Raw genomic sequence first — 14,472 nt, forward strand, 5'->3', positions numbered from 1 at the left:
CAGATTCGCCAGCAAAAATAACAGTCTGGGGCTGTAAATGTACACACTGATACTGCTGGTTTGTTGCTATTTTCAGCAGCTCCTGTTCCCTCAGGGGTGAGAGAAGGACTTAACTGCTATCCCTGCTGTTCATGCATCAGCCTTAAATGTTCCATGTGGATGCCTGCTCTTTGGCCCATCTGGGGGTGATTTCTGCAAACAGCGGTTTTCCTCTGAATCAGTATCCAATTCATCACCAGAGCCACACCACGTGATACTGTGGGTATCTCCTCTCGCATCAGGTAAAAACCAACTTTCCTTCACTAGAGATCTCTAGTGAAGAGTTCCTTATTATTTGCACTTTTATTCATCTTTGAATCATGTCCAGGCTTTGCAATTGTATTCCACATAGCTAAACCTTCACCACCATTTTACCTGACTGGGATACTTCAGACTCTAAACTCTTGTGTAGTCCTACTGTTTAAGGTTTTTGTATTTTGTTCTAGAGATTGCTTATATCATGGTGGGTGAAGTATGTCTATCACTTAACCACTTCTCAGGAGTACTATTAGGCTTAATTAATGTTTGTAGAACACTACTGAGATTCTCAAGAGAAGCAGCTATAGAAGTGCAAAGGATTATAATTAATTTAAAACTAATTTTTGAGTAAATGGCTAACAACACTTAAGCTGAGATTCTCCAAGTAAAACTCATTTATTTGATTCTTAGACAAAAACTTTCTGAAGTCTGGGTTCCATTTACTACTACCACTGTATGATGCACTTTGATTTTTACTGTCCTTCTATATCCTTTGATATATCCAGGCACACAATACACCTTGTTTTAGTTCAGGAAATACTGCCCAACATATGTAAGTCAAGTTAAAATAAAACTAACAAAGTAACTAAATTAATAAACTGAAAGACAATCCCCAGCACCATTTGCCTTTATATAATAAGTGTTTGAACCATAAAGCCTGTAATTAATATTATGGAATATTTTCCATATTTATTTATAAGGCATCTCATTTACATAAATAGTCATTATCTGGAAATAAAACCAGATCATTAAAATTCCGAAAACTGATTGAGATCAGTCAAGATGTACCAAAGAGATTTGCTAGACTATGTTTGAAACTCTTCTGAGACAAAATCTCTTCTCCCAAACAAGCTTAAACAGGACTCTGCTGTGGAAATCCAAGCAGTGCTTCATGCACATTACATCATCAAACAGAACGGTTATTTTGTACGGTGAGAAAATGTTGGGTCACTCTTCTCACTAACTGTCATGGAGAGCTTCCAAGGAAATGCATCTGACACATCTGCACTGAAAATCTGACCCAGATTGTAGCTGAAGTTCTCCTAACACAGATTTCTGCTTTTCTGAGATTCTACAGCATGTCAAAATACTTTTCAAAATACTAATTTTTTTCAAAGTACTTTCAATGCTTACAGTATCTTCAATACTTTCAAAGTCTTGCATCTAGTCAGAGAACACTTCATGCAGAAAAAAAGAAAAGAAATTGTGTTTCTATTTGCAAGCTGTATTCATCACTCCCCAGTTATTTGCTAGAAAGTTACAGGTATTTAAAATTATGTTCTTGTCACAAAGAATGCATCTCTGGCCCTGCTGTCAGTGCTTTTGCCTTTCAAGATCCAGGGTGCTCACTATTCAATTTTTTTCTAGATAGAAATAAACTCACCATTTTTTTAAAAAAGCTGCAACTACAGAACATACTTTTTAAAATTTTCAATTGCCCTGAAAAGTCAGACCTGAGTCTGCCCTTTTTCAGTGTGAGATACATCTTTGAAGTGTAAGTGTAAGTCCAGAGTAAGGCAACACACCACGACCTACCCTGTTTGGATTATTTCCTTACTAATTCCTAGAGAATGGAAGTTGGCTTGAGTACTGAGTCATGAGGATTTAATCTCAATACAGATATTTTTAGTATCTGTTATTTTATCTTTGGTACTTTTAAAATCTGTATCACTGCTCAACTCCTCTCCTAATTATCTGAAATTCCTTTCTTCTGTAACTGCTCTGGAATGTGCCCTTCTATTATTACAAATACTGGCTCTATTAGATTGAGTCCTAACTGCTCATCCATCGATTTGGTTAGGTAAGAGTGCCCTTGTTTAAAGCCTGAGCGAGCAACTGCTGAGAAACCAGCAAAACAGAGCAACAACATTAAATCTCATGGTGAGTCACTGGGAATGTAGGTCAGCCCAGGCTCTGCCCTTTGCTGAGCTCTCAGAGGGTTGGCTCCAGGCTACCTGAAGGAGCCCCAACTCCAACGGACCCCCCCCCCCCAAATTGTGTTTGTGTTCCTTTGCCATACAGCACTGACACTTCCATGGGGGAGTTTACAGGAGATGAACACTTTCTTAGCAACTGATCCACAACCAAGAGCTGAGAAAGGATATAAGAGAAAACACAAACCAAATCACCTTGAGAGTAAAAGACAAAACCTGTTTGTTTAACCCAATTTGTGTCAAATAATATTATAGATCCACTCAATCTCAGCCACTTGAGGCTCAAAATCAATGTGCTAAGAGCAGAAGGGGGATAGTGATGTATCTGCTGATTTGTACCTGGGGGAGACCCTCTCTTTCAACAGTCAGGGGCTCTTCATAAATGAGGTAGGCAGAGAGAAGTTGTGAATTGATTATTAATTAAACTGCTTGATCACCTCCTTGGAAAATGTATGATCAAATGTTGATGCACAGAAAGTAATTTATGTAACCAAGCTAGAATTTGACTTATAATACAGTACAAAACTACCTTAATAAATGGCAATTTAAAAAAATCACAGACTGACTCTTGATACAAAAAAAAGAGAGTACTTCCAGTATAAATAATGAGATGGGAGGAAATGTCCTTGGCAAGTCAATTTGTTCCATGCTGCTGATGGTTCCTGTTAGTGACAAGGATTTTTTTCAAGAACAAAACAATGGAAAACAGATGCAAAAGCGTTTACCAGAAGGCCAGGCAATGGCAGCTTTTCCAAAATGTCAAGTGTGCAGAGTAGAGTCAATTTAAAAGAGAATTAATTATTTAAACTGAATTAATGTGACTACAATGAAGCCCTGTTAAACCATCTCATCCATCCTGCTTCCAACTGTGCTACCGTGTACGGTTGAAGTCTAAATACTGTGACCTCAATTTTCAAACTCTTCAGACAAAAACTCTCCTACCCAGTCACAGTACCAGTACATTGTTTTTTTTTAATATATTTACTGCATCTCTTCCAGGAACTCACCAACAGAATTGTGCTCACCTTCTCTACATTCCCAGCTCATACAAATTTGATCTCTGGGTCCCCCTTTTCCCTCTTTTCCTCTTTCATCTTTGTACTTCTTATGGTGTTTTCCCAGATGCTTCAGGCAGTTTCTATTGCCGCATTCTTCAGATCATCCTTTGCCTGCAAGTCTGCCCTTTGCATGAAGTCCTCATATCTTAATTTCAACAACTTTTCTCTTTTGTTTCATGCATTGCTTTGTTGTTCCTTGCCTTTGGGGACAGGAAGGTGACTGAATTTTAGGCCTCCAGCTTTCGTATGGGAGCTCATATTCTCAAAAGAATGTCCACACCTACTTCCCCTGGAACCAACTGTCCCAAAGGGCTTCAGTTCCTCCTGGGCCATGCGTCATGATGTTGCAATGCAGAGAATATCACCCCTAGAAGGAATACTCTGTGCCCATTGTTTGCATTTCCAGGTTAACATGGATTTGCAATGGTATTGACAATTTAAAAGTGCAATAATGGTTACCTAGTGCTCTTTTTCCTGGATAGTGTTACGTGAAATGTGGCAAACACCAACAGAGCCACTGTTCCTCTGAAACCTTTTGTTTCCCATGGGAATATCTATAACCATGTCTACCAGTGATAAGTCAAAGCTGTAACTTTTGGTTCCCAGTTTCAACATGGGCAAAGGAACCTTTCCAAATCCATCCTTTTCTGCTACCCTTAAAGCAAAACATCTGGGCTAGAATTTACATAAAGTAAATTCCTTTATTTCTTCTATTTCATGGAGGAAAAGAACTTCCATCTATTAAGCAATGAACTTAATTGCCCTGCATCTTGACTGTATTGGGAATGCATAATAATATAAATGCATCAGTGTAAAAATCAGTCTCATTAAGCTATCTCAAAGCTCTAGAATAGATGGAGCTCTGCTTTAACACTTACCTATAGTCATTCATATTAAAGTTTTAATTTACAGGAGCTCATAATGAATAAAAACAGGAGTTAAAACAGCTGAGGTGCAAGAAAAAAGGATTTGTGGCAGTGATATTTAAATTGACAGTTAAAAACTCTTCTTGAGCATTTTCAAGGCCTTGGAGAAATACAGTTGGTTGCAGATACTATTCTTTATTTCATGGTGTACTAGAAACAATGTATAAAACATGAGCACACTGAGGCCAAACAAACATCTTCACTGCAGAAGTGTATTTCTTAAGTTATTTTATACACTGTCATTTTCTTGTCATGCGAGGGGAACATCTAATGTACATATGGAAAATTTTGACCGAGTTCTTGGAAACCATAATATTTTCTTGATCATTCATAACCAAATACATAAAGAACTCTTCAGCGTATCACTATTGCACAGCTTGTATGAGATCTCCATAGCTACCCTTGGCACAACAAGCACAAAACCCAAGTGCCTTTGCAAGGCTGATAAGCAGACAGGAAGCAAGTGAACATCTGCTACAGTTTTAGATGGTTTTGCCTTCAGCAACCGCTGAAAAATGTCAGGCTCTGCATTCCACGTCCTGCTCGCTTGGCCTTTGACACCACCAGCTGTTGGACAGGAGATGTAAAATGTTGTACCTACAGAAAGGGAGGTGCATTATTTTCTAAAGGACCATTGGGATATTTAATGGGGTTTTTTTCCCCCATTCTCTGATGACTGGAAGCACTGGATAGCAGAATCTGGATATGGAGTTACTTCCTGAAAGTCAACCACTTCCTATTTAACAATTTTTTTTTCTGATGCTCTGTTTTCCTTTCCAAACCTGCTTTGTTTTGTTTTGTTCTGTTTTAAACACCAAAAACAATTGCACCATATACTGAATAGTAATTATATTAATCATAATCATTGTAAGGAAGCCATGTGCTTCCCTGGAACAGGGCTGGGGCTTCCAGCCCAGGCAATCTGTCTTCTTGGACCATAACAGCATTTCTATAGCATGGACAGCCAAGTTATACAAAATAAATATCAAATGATTTAGAGCAAACCCTTTCTTTGTTTAAAGAAAGAGCTGTTGAACATGTTTTATAAAGGAGCTCAGCCAAATAGTGCAGATTCTCTGCTTGCGTGTGTGGAGAAAATATCTGCTCCAGATAGCTCAGCAGTTCTCCACCACCACAGTATTTTCATTTGCATGGAAAACTACTAACAGAGAACAACTGACAGCAGCATATTTTTAGGATATTGAGGCCCATGCATCTTTATGTACTTCCTCTGAGATTGTAATTTTGTCTAGGAGATTGCAACAGTTGTGATGAAATAGGATTTAGCCATGTGTGGTAGATCCTATGGCTCTCACCCAATGAGATGAAAAGGAGGTTCAGAGTAACAAGAAAGAGGAAGACACTACTCCAGAGTTATATAAGTGTAACTGAGAGGAGAATTTTGCCCAGAAATTCTATGTTCTATGCTTTGGAGTTGTATACTTTTTAAAAATGTATTCTATTCTTAAACTGCAGTGGATGCTGTTTTGCCAGAAAAGAAATTAAACACAAAGATGACTTCAAATATTTGGAGGAGTCATGTTGACACTCAAAATACAGAAGCATCAAGTAACTGTCCTAGTGAGATCATAAAAGCAGAGACACAGTGATCAAAGAATCAAATACAGGACTCTTAACTCCATTCCTAATACAAGTTATTTCTCTTTTTAGGACCAGGAGCCTACCTGGCACAGAGATGTTCCCATAGTCTACTGTGGGATATGCCCAGCCCCTGCCCTGGAGGGATCTCTGCTGAGATAAGAGATTTTGTAATCGCCCAGCAGGACTCCCTGGAAAGGCAACCACTTCTGTGGTCACGGCGAGAAAAGACAGACCCACAAACCTTTAGGAGACCCTATGCAGATCCTTTGTAACCCATTGGCCTTCACCCATCCCCTGTATCCCTATAAAAGCTAGGCCTCTGCCCCTGTGACAGAGAGCTCTCGTCCCTGGCTTTCCCCTTCCCCGGAGGGGACCAACAATAAAGCTCCCTTCATGCGGAACCAGCCACACGAGCCTCTCATCTCTCTCTGATCTGGCTTGGCCTGAAGGCTGCCCTGCAGAGCTGTGCTGAAATCACGAGCTGATATCACTAAAGAGCTGACAGTCTCTGCACAGGCCCTCCTGGCCAGCAGCTGAGGGAAGACACCGGGCCTCAGGAAGGCGATTCCTTTTGGGACAATCCCCCCAGACCGGTCACCTCCTCCTGGGTCAGAGCTACTGACCCCATCACCAGCTGTAATAGTCTACAAATACAGTAGCTGAGTACCTGAGGTGAGTACTTTGCCAGTATTTATTTAGTTAAATATAGGAATAGTCATAGAGACAGTGGATTTAAGCCTTGAGACTGACAAATGACTGACTCAGGTTATTATTGTATAATGGAATCATAGAATCCCAGAATAGTTTGGGTTGGAAGAGACTTTAAAGATCATCCAGATCCAACCCCCTGCCATGGGCAGGGACACCTTACAGAGGGTAGATCATGTTACTCCAAGCCCCTCCAGCCTGGCCTTGGACACTTCCAGGGATGGGGCAGCCACAGCTTCTCTGGACAACTTGTGCCAGGGTCTCACTCCCCTCACAGGGAAGAATTCCTTCCCAATATCCCATTTAACCCTGCCCTCTGTCAGTGGGAAGCCATTCCTCCTTGTCTTGTCCCTCCAGGCCCTTGTACAAAGTCCTTCTCCAACTCTGTTGGAGCTCTTTTAGGCACTAGAAGGGGCTCTAAGGTCTCCCCAGAGCCTTCTCTTCTCCAGGCTGAATACCCCCAGCTCTTCCAGCCTGGCTCCAGAGCAGAGGGGCTCCAATCCTCAGAGCATCTCCATGGCTTCCTCTGGACTTGCTCCAGCAGCTCCAAATCCTTCTGATGTTGTTCCCCAGGGCTGGAGGCAGCTCTGCAGGTGGGGTGTCACCTGAGTGAGGCAGAGAGGCAGAATCTCCCCCTCACCTGCTGCCCTTGCTGTGGGATGAAACCAGGATATGGTGCCTTTCTGGGCTGCTCTCTACACTATTGCCTTCTGCATTTCACAGGGAACTGAATTTTTTAAACTATATTAATACTAGAATAATTAAATATCTGTCTTGAACTGTGTGCACATTGCATTTAACCAGCCTGGAAGCAGGCCAAATCTTGAAGCAATTTTTAGAAGAATTGTAGAGTCAATACATCAATTCCCATTAATTTGGTGTTAGAGGAAACAAATGTGTACCTGTCTGAAATGTGCATTCCCTGAAGAGAAGTACTAAAATAGGCATCTTCTGTGTCCCTGCCTTCCCTGTGTCCTCCAAACATCAGAAATCAGGGTTAGAATGAGGGAAACCCAGACTGACTCCAAAATACAATGAAACAACTTCTATTAACCCAGTGTCCTGGACAAGTTACACAAAAACTCTGCCAAATCCAAGCCATCCCAAGCTCTACCCCATCCACTGCACTGAGTTCCTTGTTTCTCCCCTAATGCTCCAGTCCCTCCCAAATACACCTCCATTCCAGGGCTGAGAATATCTAGGGAAGCTGAGGTGAAATTCCAGTCTGTCACAGCCACAAGCTTTAATTCTGCACAGTAGTGAGACAATATTAGTGACTAATCCCAATCGAGAACACATCTTAAACCAGCCAAAGTTCTGGATCAATCCAAGTTCCGTAAAATATGCTGTTCTGCAAGCATCTTGCACATCTTGCTCACTGCGCAGCTGGCTGCTGAGCAAATTCTTGTCTCGGGTGGTTTGCTCAAGCACACGAATCATATTTTTAGCATCCCAAAGGTGTGAGTACTCCCAGAGCTGAGTGCAACCTGGCTATCAGCAGGTTTCCAGAGGAGGGAGCAGGAAAGAGGCAATGGGTGATGAGATTACCCCCCACAAAAGGAGACTTCTCCTTGTAATATCAACACATCTTTTCAGTCTCTCATTGTGACTGTTTGTGTTTTCATCAGATTTTCCATTTGCTCCTTCAGCTACGGGACCAGATGGCTCCCACACATTATGCTCTGAATCATGGCAAGGCTTGAGGTGTTTGTTGGGTGTCACAGCAAACACAAGCGCCGGACCAGGTTAAATTCCCTCACAGCCAGCATATGGTACACCCTGCACAGGGGTGGGACTGGAGCAGGTACCTACAGATACACTCTTGGAAGATCCGAGTATCCTTTTCTTCCTGCAGGTAGTCAGGAAAAGGACTGCCATACCTTGAGCACAGATAGCAGGGAAGAAAGGCAGTGCAGTAACACATGGCAGAGGACAGATGCTCAGCACTTCCCATGATGCGCAATGCCTGATGGCAAGGAGTCCTGGTGGGCCAAGGACAGGAGGCTCTTGTTTCCCCTCTGATTTCCCCTTGCAGTTTGTGATTAAACTGGTGCTGACACCTTGCCCAGTGCCTATTTGCACAGCCAATAGCCCCAGGCAGGACTTCTGGCCATGAAGCACCTACTGGAAGAGGAGACAATCTCATTGTTTGAGAGCATCTCTGCCTCTGGCATTTGTTAAATAGAAAACAAAACTGATTTTCTCCTCACTTGCCTTGCATAGATAGGGCAGCCCAGTGAAATGAGAGTGAACAGGAGGAATATTTGCAAATGCAGCAGCCCCTGTTTGGGAGGGCAAGGCTGGGAGGATTACACAGAATGTGATTTGGGCTTCAGTGACAAGACCATAAAAATCAACCTGCAGTTGTCCCTCACTGAAATACTGCATTTCTGAGCACTGAAAACCACTGGAATAATGAAAGATGCTTTTTCAATACCTAGGAGATATCTGAGGCTCAGTGCAAGTAACAAAGAGGCAGATGAGGGATGTCCTGGATAGCACAATTGATATGGTGTGTGTGCTCCAGGTCACGCCACGGAAGAGCAGCCAAGCAGCTGGAGACTGTCCAATGGCCACACTCCACCCTAAGTATTTTCTGAGATGAGAAAATTATCCTTTGGTTGCTTTTCAGCTTGCTTTTCTTGGTATGTATTTACATGCCCTCCCTGTTGGGAGTGACAGGACACCTTGTGAGCATGTGCTGTGACAGGATCTGGCAAGCAGCGGGACACCCGTCAGGGATGGGGACAGTGACCAGGAATGTCACAACTGCAGCCTGTGCAGAGCAGCTCTGATGAAGGTTAACGTGTGTTGCCACCACCTTTGAGGTCAGCATTGGCCTCGCTTTAGCAGTCCTATAAATAGATGCCCAAGGTTGACTGAAAAGAGGATTTGGCTCGGCTGGATCTTGTTTAGCATTCCCAAGAGAGGAAGGCAGATTCTTTTCCCTTTTTCTCTTCCAGCGTGTAACCTTGAGTTGGTCTCTGGGGGGAACATTAATGGCATTTGCCAAAAGTGCTGCTGCTGTGAGCCGGATGTCCTGCTGTGTCACACAAACCACACGTACACATCTTTTCAACCTGCAAACCCAGACCTAATTCCACTAAAGCCTCAAACTAATTCCTCACTGGCAAAACTAGGGAAAAACCCAAGCACACCTTGATCCTAATTGCTTGAAAACAGTAGGACACCTAGTGGATTTATAGGGAATATCTTTGGGACAGTCAGCAACATTTTGTCATTTTCTTGGCAAAACCAACTGTGCATATATTTATAGAGGAATCGCTGAAATATCAGGGTTTCTATTTAATAAATTAATATTGTAATAGCTGTTACAGCCTCCAGTTTGCCTGAAGAAGTTATTGCAACCTATAGAAAACCCAAAGAGTATGTTTGAATGACTTGAAAAAAAAAATTATGGAAAACTGGATAGTTCCCAAGGTCTGGGAACAGGAGGAAGGGTATTCTGCCAGATCAAAGCCATCCCAGTTGTTCCATCTGACAGCTCTCTAATGATCTTAATGAGAAAAGTTTTACAGTCTCAGCTTGGCTCCCAGTACCACCGTGCATCTCCCCAACAACGTGGCCATGCTGAGCACAGCCAGCCAGCCCCGCCAGTTGTTTCAGCAGAGAATGACTTGGCCACAGAACCCAAACTGCTTCCTCATTCCCCAGGGCTGATCTTTTGAATCCAAATTAGAAGATGATGGGCCACGTGATAACGCCTGCGCTGATGTCTCTGCATTTGCCTGGTACCAACTCCAACATCAAGCAAATTTTGACCCTAGATAGGAAATAAACCCCTCTGGCAGAGTGTGTAAGAGGAAGAAGATTTTGAACGATGATTCTATATATCTTCGGCAGCAATTGTCCTGGGGCTGCCACGGTTATCTTGCTAGTGTGTCTCTGGAGGCAGCAGAGACAAAGAGATGAGTGTTGAGTCCAAAATGCATTCAGGAAACTGATGACTTCATTTTGACAGTCATCACAAGGAACACGAAGTCATTGAGTCTTGCACTCAATTCCTGTTCCCAAAACACACTGAAAACTTTCCTTCCTTTCTGCTTACCATAATATTGTCCTAGTGAAAAATGTCTCCAGAAGATGGTTAATTTTTCTGTTCCCTTCCCACTCTTTCTGCAGTGCTGCAGGGATCCCTGAAGAACAGCAAAACCAGACTGAGATTCATTTTTGGATATAAAATGTGTTCAGATTCAGGCCTTTTTTTATTTCAACTTCAAGGTTAGGAAAGGAAAGGCTAATTTAGAAATTAATTTTGATTTGGTCTATTTCTTCTTATACCTTTTCTTCTTAGAGCTGTAGAAATCAGAAAGGACATAGAAAGTGATGGAATGCAAATAAGTCATCAACAGAAAAATTCCTATTGACTCCATGTATTTCCATTATTCCTACCTGTGGCATAGAATTACCTGAAAAATAGAATCCTTGTACATTGTAGACCCTTTAAATTGGTCTAGGGTTTTAAAAAAGCGGTTGTTTTTTTTTAATTTCAGTGGATGGATTTTATATTTGAAGGGTTTTTTTCTGCTGACATGTCAAACTGGGGGTAGTGCGTGCTAGGAGTACGCTTTTCTCTAATTTAGCAGCTAGGTTGGAAAGCTTGAATTATCTCGGCATAATTGCAATGATTCATGGATTGTTAGGAAATTGCAAAGTATTGATTGAGTTTTCCCCTTAGGAAATATTTCTCCTCTGATAAAACAGAGTTCTGGGGCTCTGCTTTTGTCCTTCCTGCTTTCTGCCCTGGGGAAGCCAGGGCCTGCTTTTATCTGGGAAATAGGAATTTGGGTCAACGGCCCTTCAAGGACAATTTTGAATTATTGTGATTTCCAATTCCAAATCTTCTCTGAGCTTTGCAAAGAGATGGGCTTGGCAAAGTGTGAACAGGAATTTCAGAGCCAGAAAAGCTGGGACCAGCAGCAAATAATGGCCATCCCTGTTTCACATTCTGCCATTCCCATGTCAAATACCACCGGTGTACTCTGCAAAGACACCTTGACCTTGTTGTGGGAATGCCACAACCTTCAAAGATGGTGGTAAATTTTCTACTTTATTAGGCCAGGATTACTCTTGGGGATCTCAGGAAATGGTGGAAGGAGGGAAGTGGAGAATGAAATGAGGATTGGGTGCAGGGAGAGCTTGATGCACATTGCCTGGGGCTGGGCAGCTGAGAGCTGGGAGCCCTGACACACATCTGCACGTTAATGGTGCTGGGCCCTTTTTGGTAGCTGCTCTATGATTTTCCAGAACAGACCCATAAATACGCAGTTATGAGTGTGACCTCTGCTTCTTTTCTTCGCTAAATTGAACATCCAAGGCCCAGCTGAGTATCATTCCTTGTCTCTGCTCCAGTTGCTTGGGACGTGCTGCCTCTGCAAATGGTTCTGCCTAAGTTAGGAATTATGAGAGCGCTCTAATTCAAGGTTTGCCATGAATTTAGTGTTCCCGCAAGGATGACACTAATGGCAATTAACACAGCAGAAATGCCAGTGCCGAGTGACTGTTCTCACATTAAAAGCTGTCACTTGGAGAGCGCACGGTCTCTGTTATTCCAGGCCTGACCTCTGCTTTCTGGCCGTGTTTCCTGTGCACGGCCGGTGTCCCAGGCCATCCCATCACTGCAGCAACTCGCTCTGGGAGGGGACACAGAGAAAGAGCAGAGCAGCCCAAACCAGACTGTGCTGACGGTGAAATTTCCTGAGGGTTTGGATATTCTCATTTGGGGCTTGAACAGCAACAAAATTAACCCAGGACTGAACAGGATATAAGACTTTAATTTCTGGAGCTCCTTGCTAGTTCAACGGTCTCCTCATGTCCTGCTCTGTTGATTCCTGTTTAGACACAGACCTCTTTCTGCTGTTTCAGTTTTCACCATGAAGAATCTGTTTTAAAATGATCAATTGCATTTAAACAGGCTTAGATAGAAGTAGTCCCTGCTGCTGCTCAACTCCATGGCAATCTGCACAAATTTTTATGTTTTGGTAAAAATCATTGGTAAAAATGCCTCTGCTTTATAATGGCTGAAGTTCAAGAAGTGACAGTGGTGCAGCAATATGGGAACTGTGATTTTTACCTCAGTCAGAAGAGCCACTGTCCTCACCCTGTACCCTAAAGTCTTGCATAAGGTAAGCCAGTTCTAGATGAGGAACGTCTGCAATTAGGTGCAAGAGGAAGTAAAGCTTGCATACATGAAAAATGTAAATAAAGGGTGTTTCTAGGCTCACAAACAAAATCCAAAGTGTGAAAAGGAGAACAGGTCCTACAGGAGGATAACTAAAAATACTTCATCTGTGTTCTTTTAAGATGTTTTAGCGCTAATAGCAATTCTGGAGGATGAAACCAGGTCTGAGAAACATCAAGTGAAAATTAATAGCTTTTTAACAACAAAGTTCAATGGGCAAGTGCAAATAGGACATGAGATGGAAACCTGAGCTCCTGAATTATAAATATACCCAGCCTCTACACAGACAAGTATCTGCTATCCATTTGATGTACTAGTCAATGCCAGAGGATTAAGAAAGGTGGCAGGAGCAGGATGAGCATTTTCAGGCTCAAGGTTTTGTGGGTTCTGGGTTTTTCTGGAGATAAAAAGAATGAATCCAAAGACAACACAGACTCCTACAGACCTCCTGCTACTAAGCTACCCCCTGTGAGGAGCTGGAGGTGCAGGGCATATAAGAGGCTGGCAGCAGGATATGGGTGAGCCCAGACCATGATGCTCTCAATGCTCCAGTCTCACCCGATGCTCCTGGAGAGCCTCTGCCGGCAGCACTGTACTCCTGTGGCGTGACACACTGTGGTCACACATCAGGTGTCTTTGTTATTAATGTTTTGTTTTCCTCACTCAGAAGCTCTGAGGCAGCGTGAACTATTTATTTTTAAACGCAGAGGATCACGTTCTGGCTCGTTACGGTTCCAGCAGACGGTAACTGATGCACAGCACTGCTGTTGATGCCTGGGGGTTACTTTCACACACAGGAATGATGACACAGCCACTGACTGCAGTGATGGCAAACACACTGCTGCTGAAGGCAGGCTGGTGGGAAAAGAGAGGTTTTAAGGGATTCGGTTTAATCATCTGGACACAAGTGCTATTTTTATCCTCAGTTGTTTAGATGTCAAGCCTGCACCAGGAGAAGCTGACTACAAAGTTGGTGTCTCCCATGGCACAGGAGCAGACAAGGGGAACTGGACCATCTTTTGGGAAGAGAGAAGCAGGGTGGGCAAGGATGGCAGTGGGAAAGGGGTCTGTGCTCATGGCCTCTGAACCTCATGAGCTGAAAGGGCTTGTTGGCATCTCTGATACCTCCACCACAAGCTCCATTGGTTTCACATGCCCCTCTCAGCTCAGTTCACAGGAGGGATCTGTGAGACCTTGGGGGGGCTTCCCACCAACCCACCCCGAGCTCTCCTGTGCTTGTGGGTGCCTTTGGGGTGAGGCCAGTGCCTGCCCATGGAGGCAGGAGAAGGGCACCCACATCATGCCAAAGGTTAAGGTTGGTGGGCACCAGGCAAAAGGTGAGGTGAGGTTCACTGTGTGTGAAGAGGCCCAAAGAGCTCAGTGTGCCCATCCATCACTTGGGAAAGGAGGCTTGGGGAGCTTGGATGGTACATGCCTGGATATTGTTTGGGTACAGGAGTCCGGGGAGCTGAGTGTGTCCATTCACCATTTAGGCACAGGGACTCAGGCAGCTCAGAGAATGCCCGGGGATCGTTTGGACACAAAAAGTCGAAAAGATAAAAAACGAAAGAAGGAAAGAAAATATGCAGGTTCCACCGAGATTTGAACTCGGATCGCTGGATTCAGAGTCCAGAGTGCTAACCATTACACCATGGAACCACTCTGTCACCAACCTCTCCCGGCCACCCCTAGTCCCGTTCACAGCACTCCCGCCGCAGCGCACCACCCCCTCCAGGGGGTGCCGG

Source organism: Coloeus monedula (assembly GCF_965178545.1).
Source record: "Coloeus monedula genome assembly, chromosome: 14".
Taxonomy (NCBI): domain Eukaryota; kingdom Metazoa; phylum Chordata; class Aves; order Passeriformes; family Corvidae; genus Coloeus; species Coloeus monedula.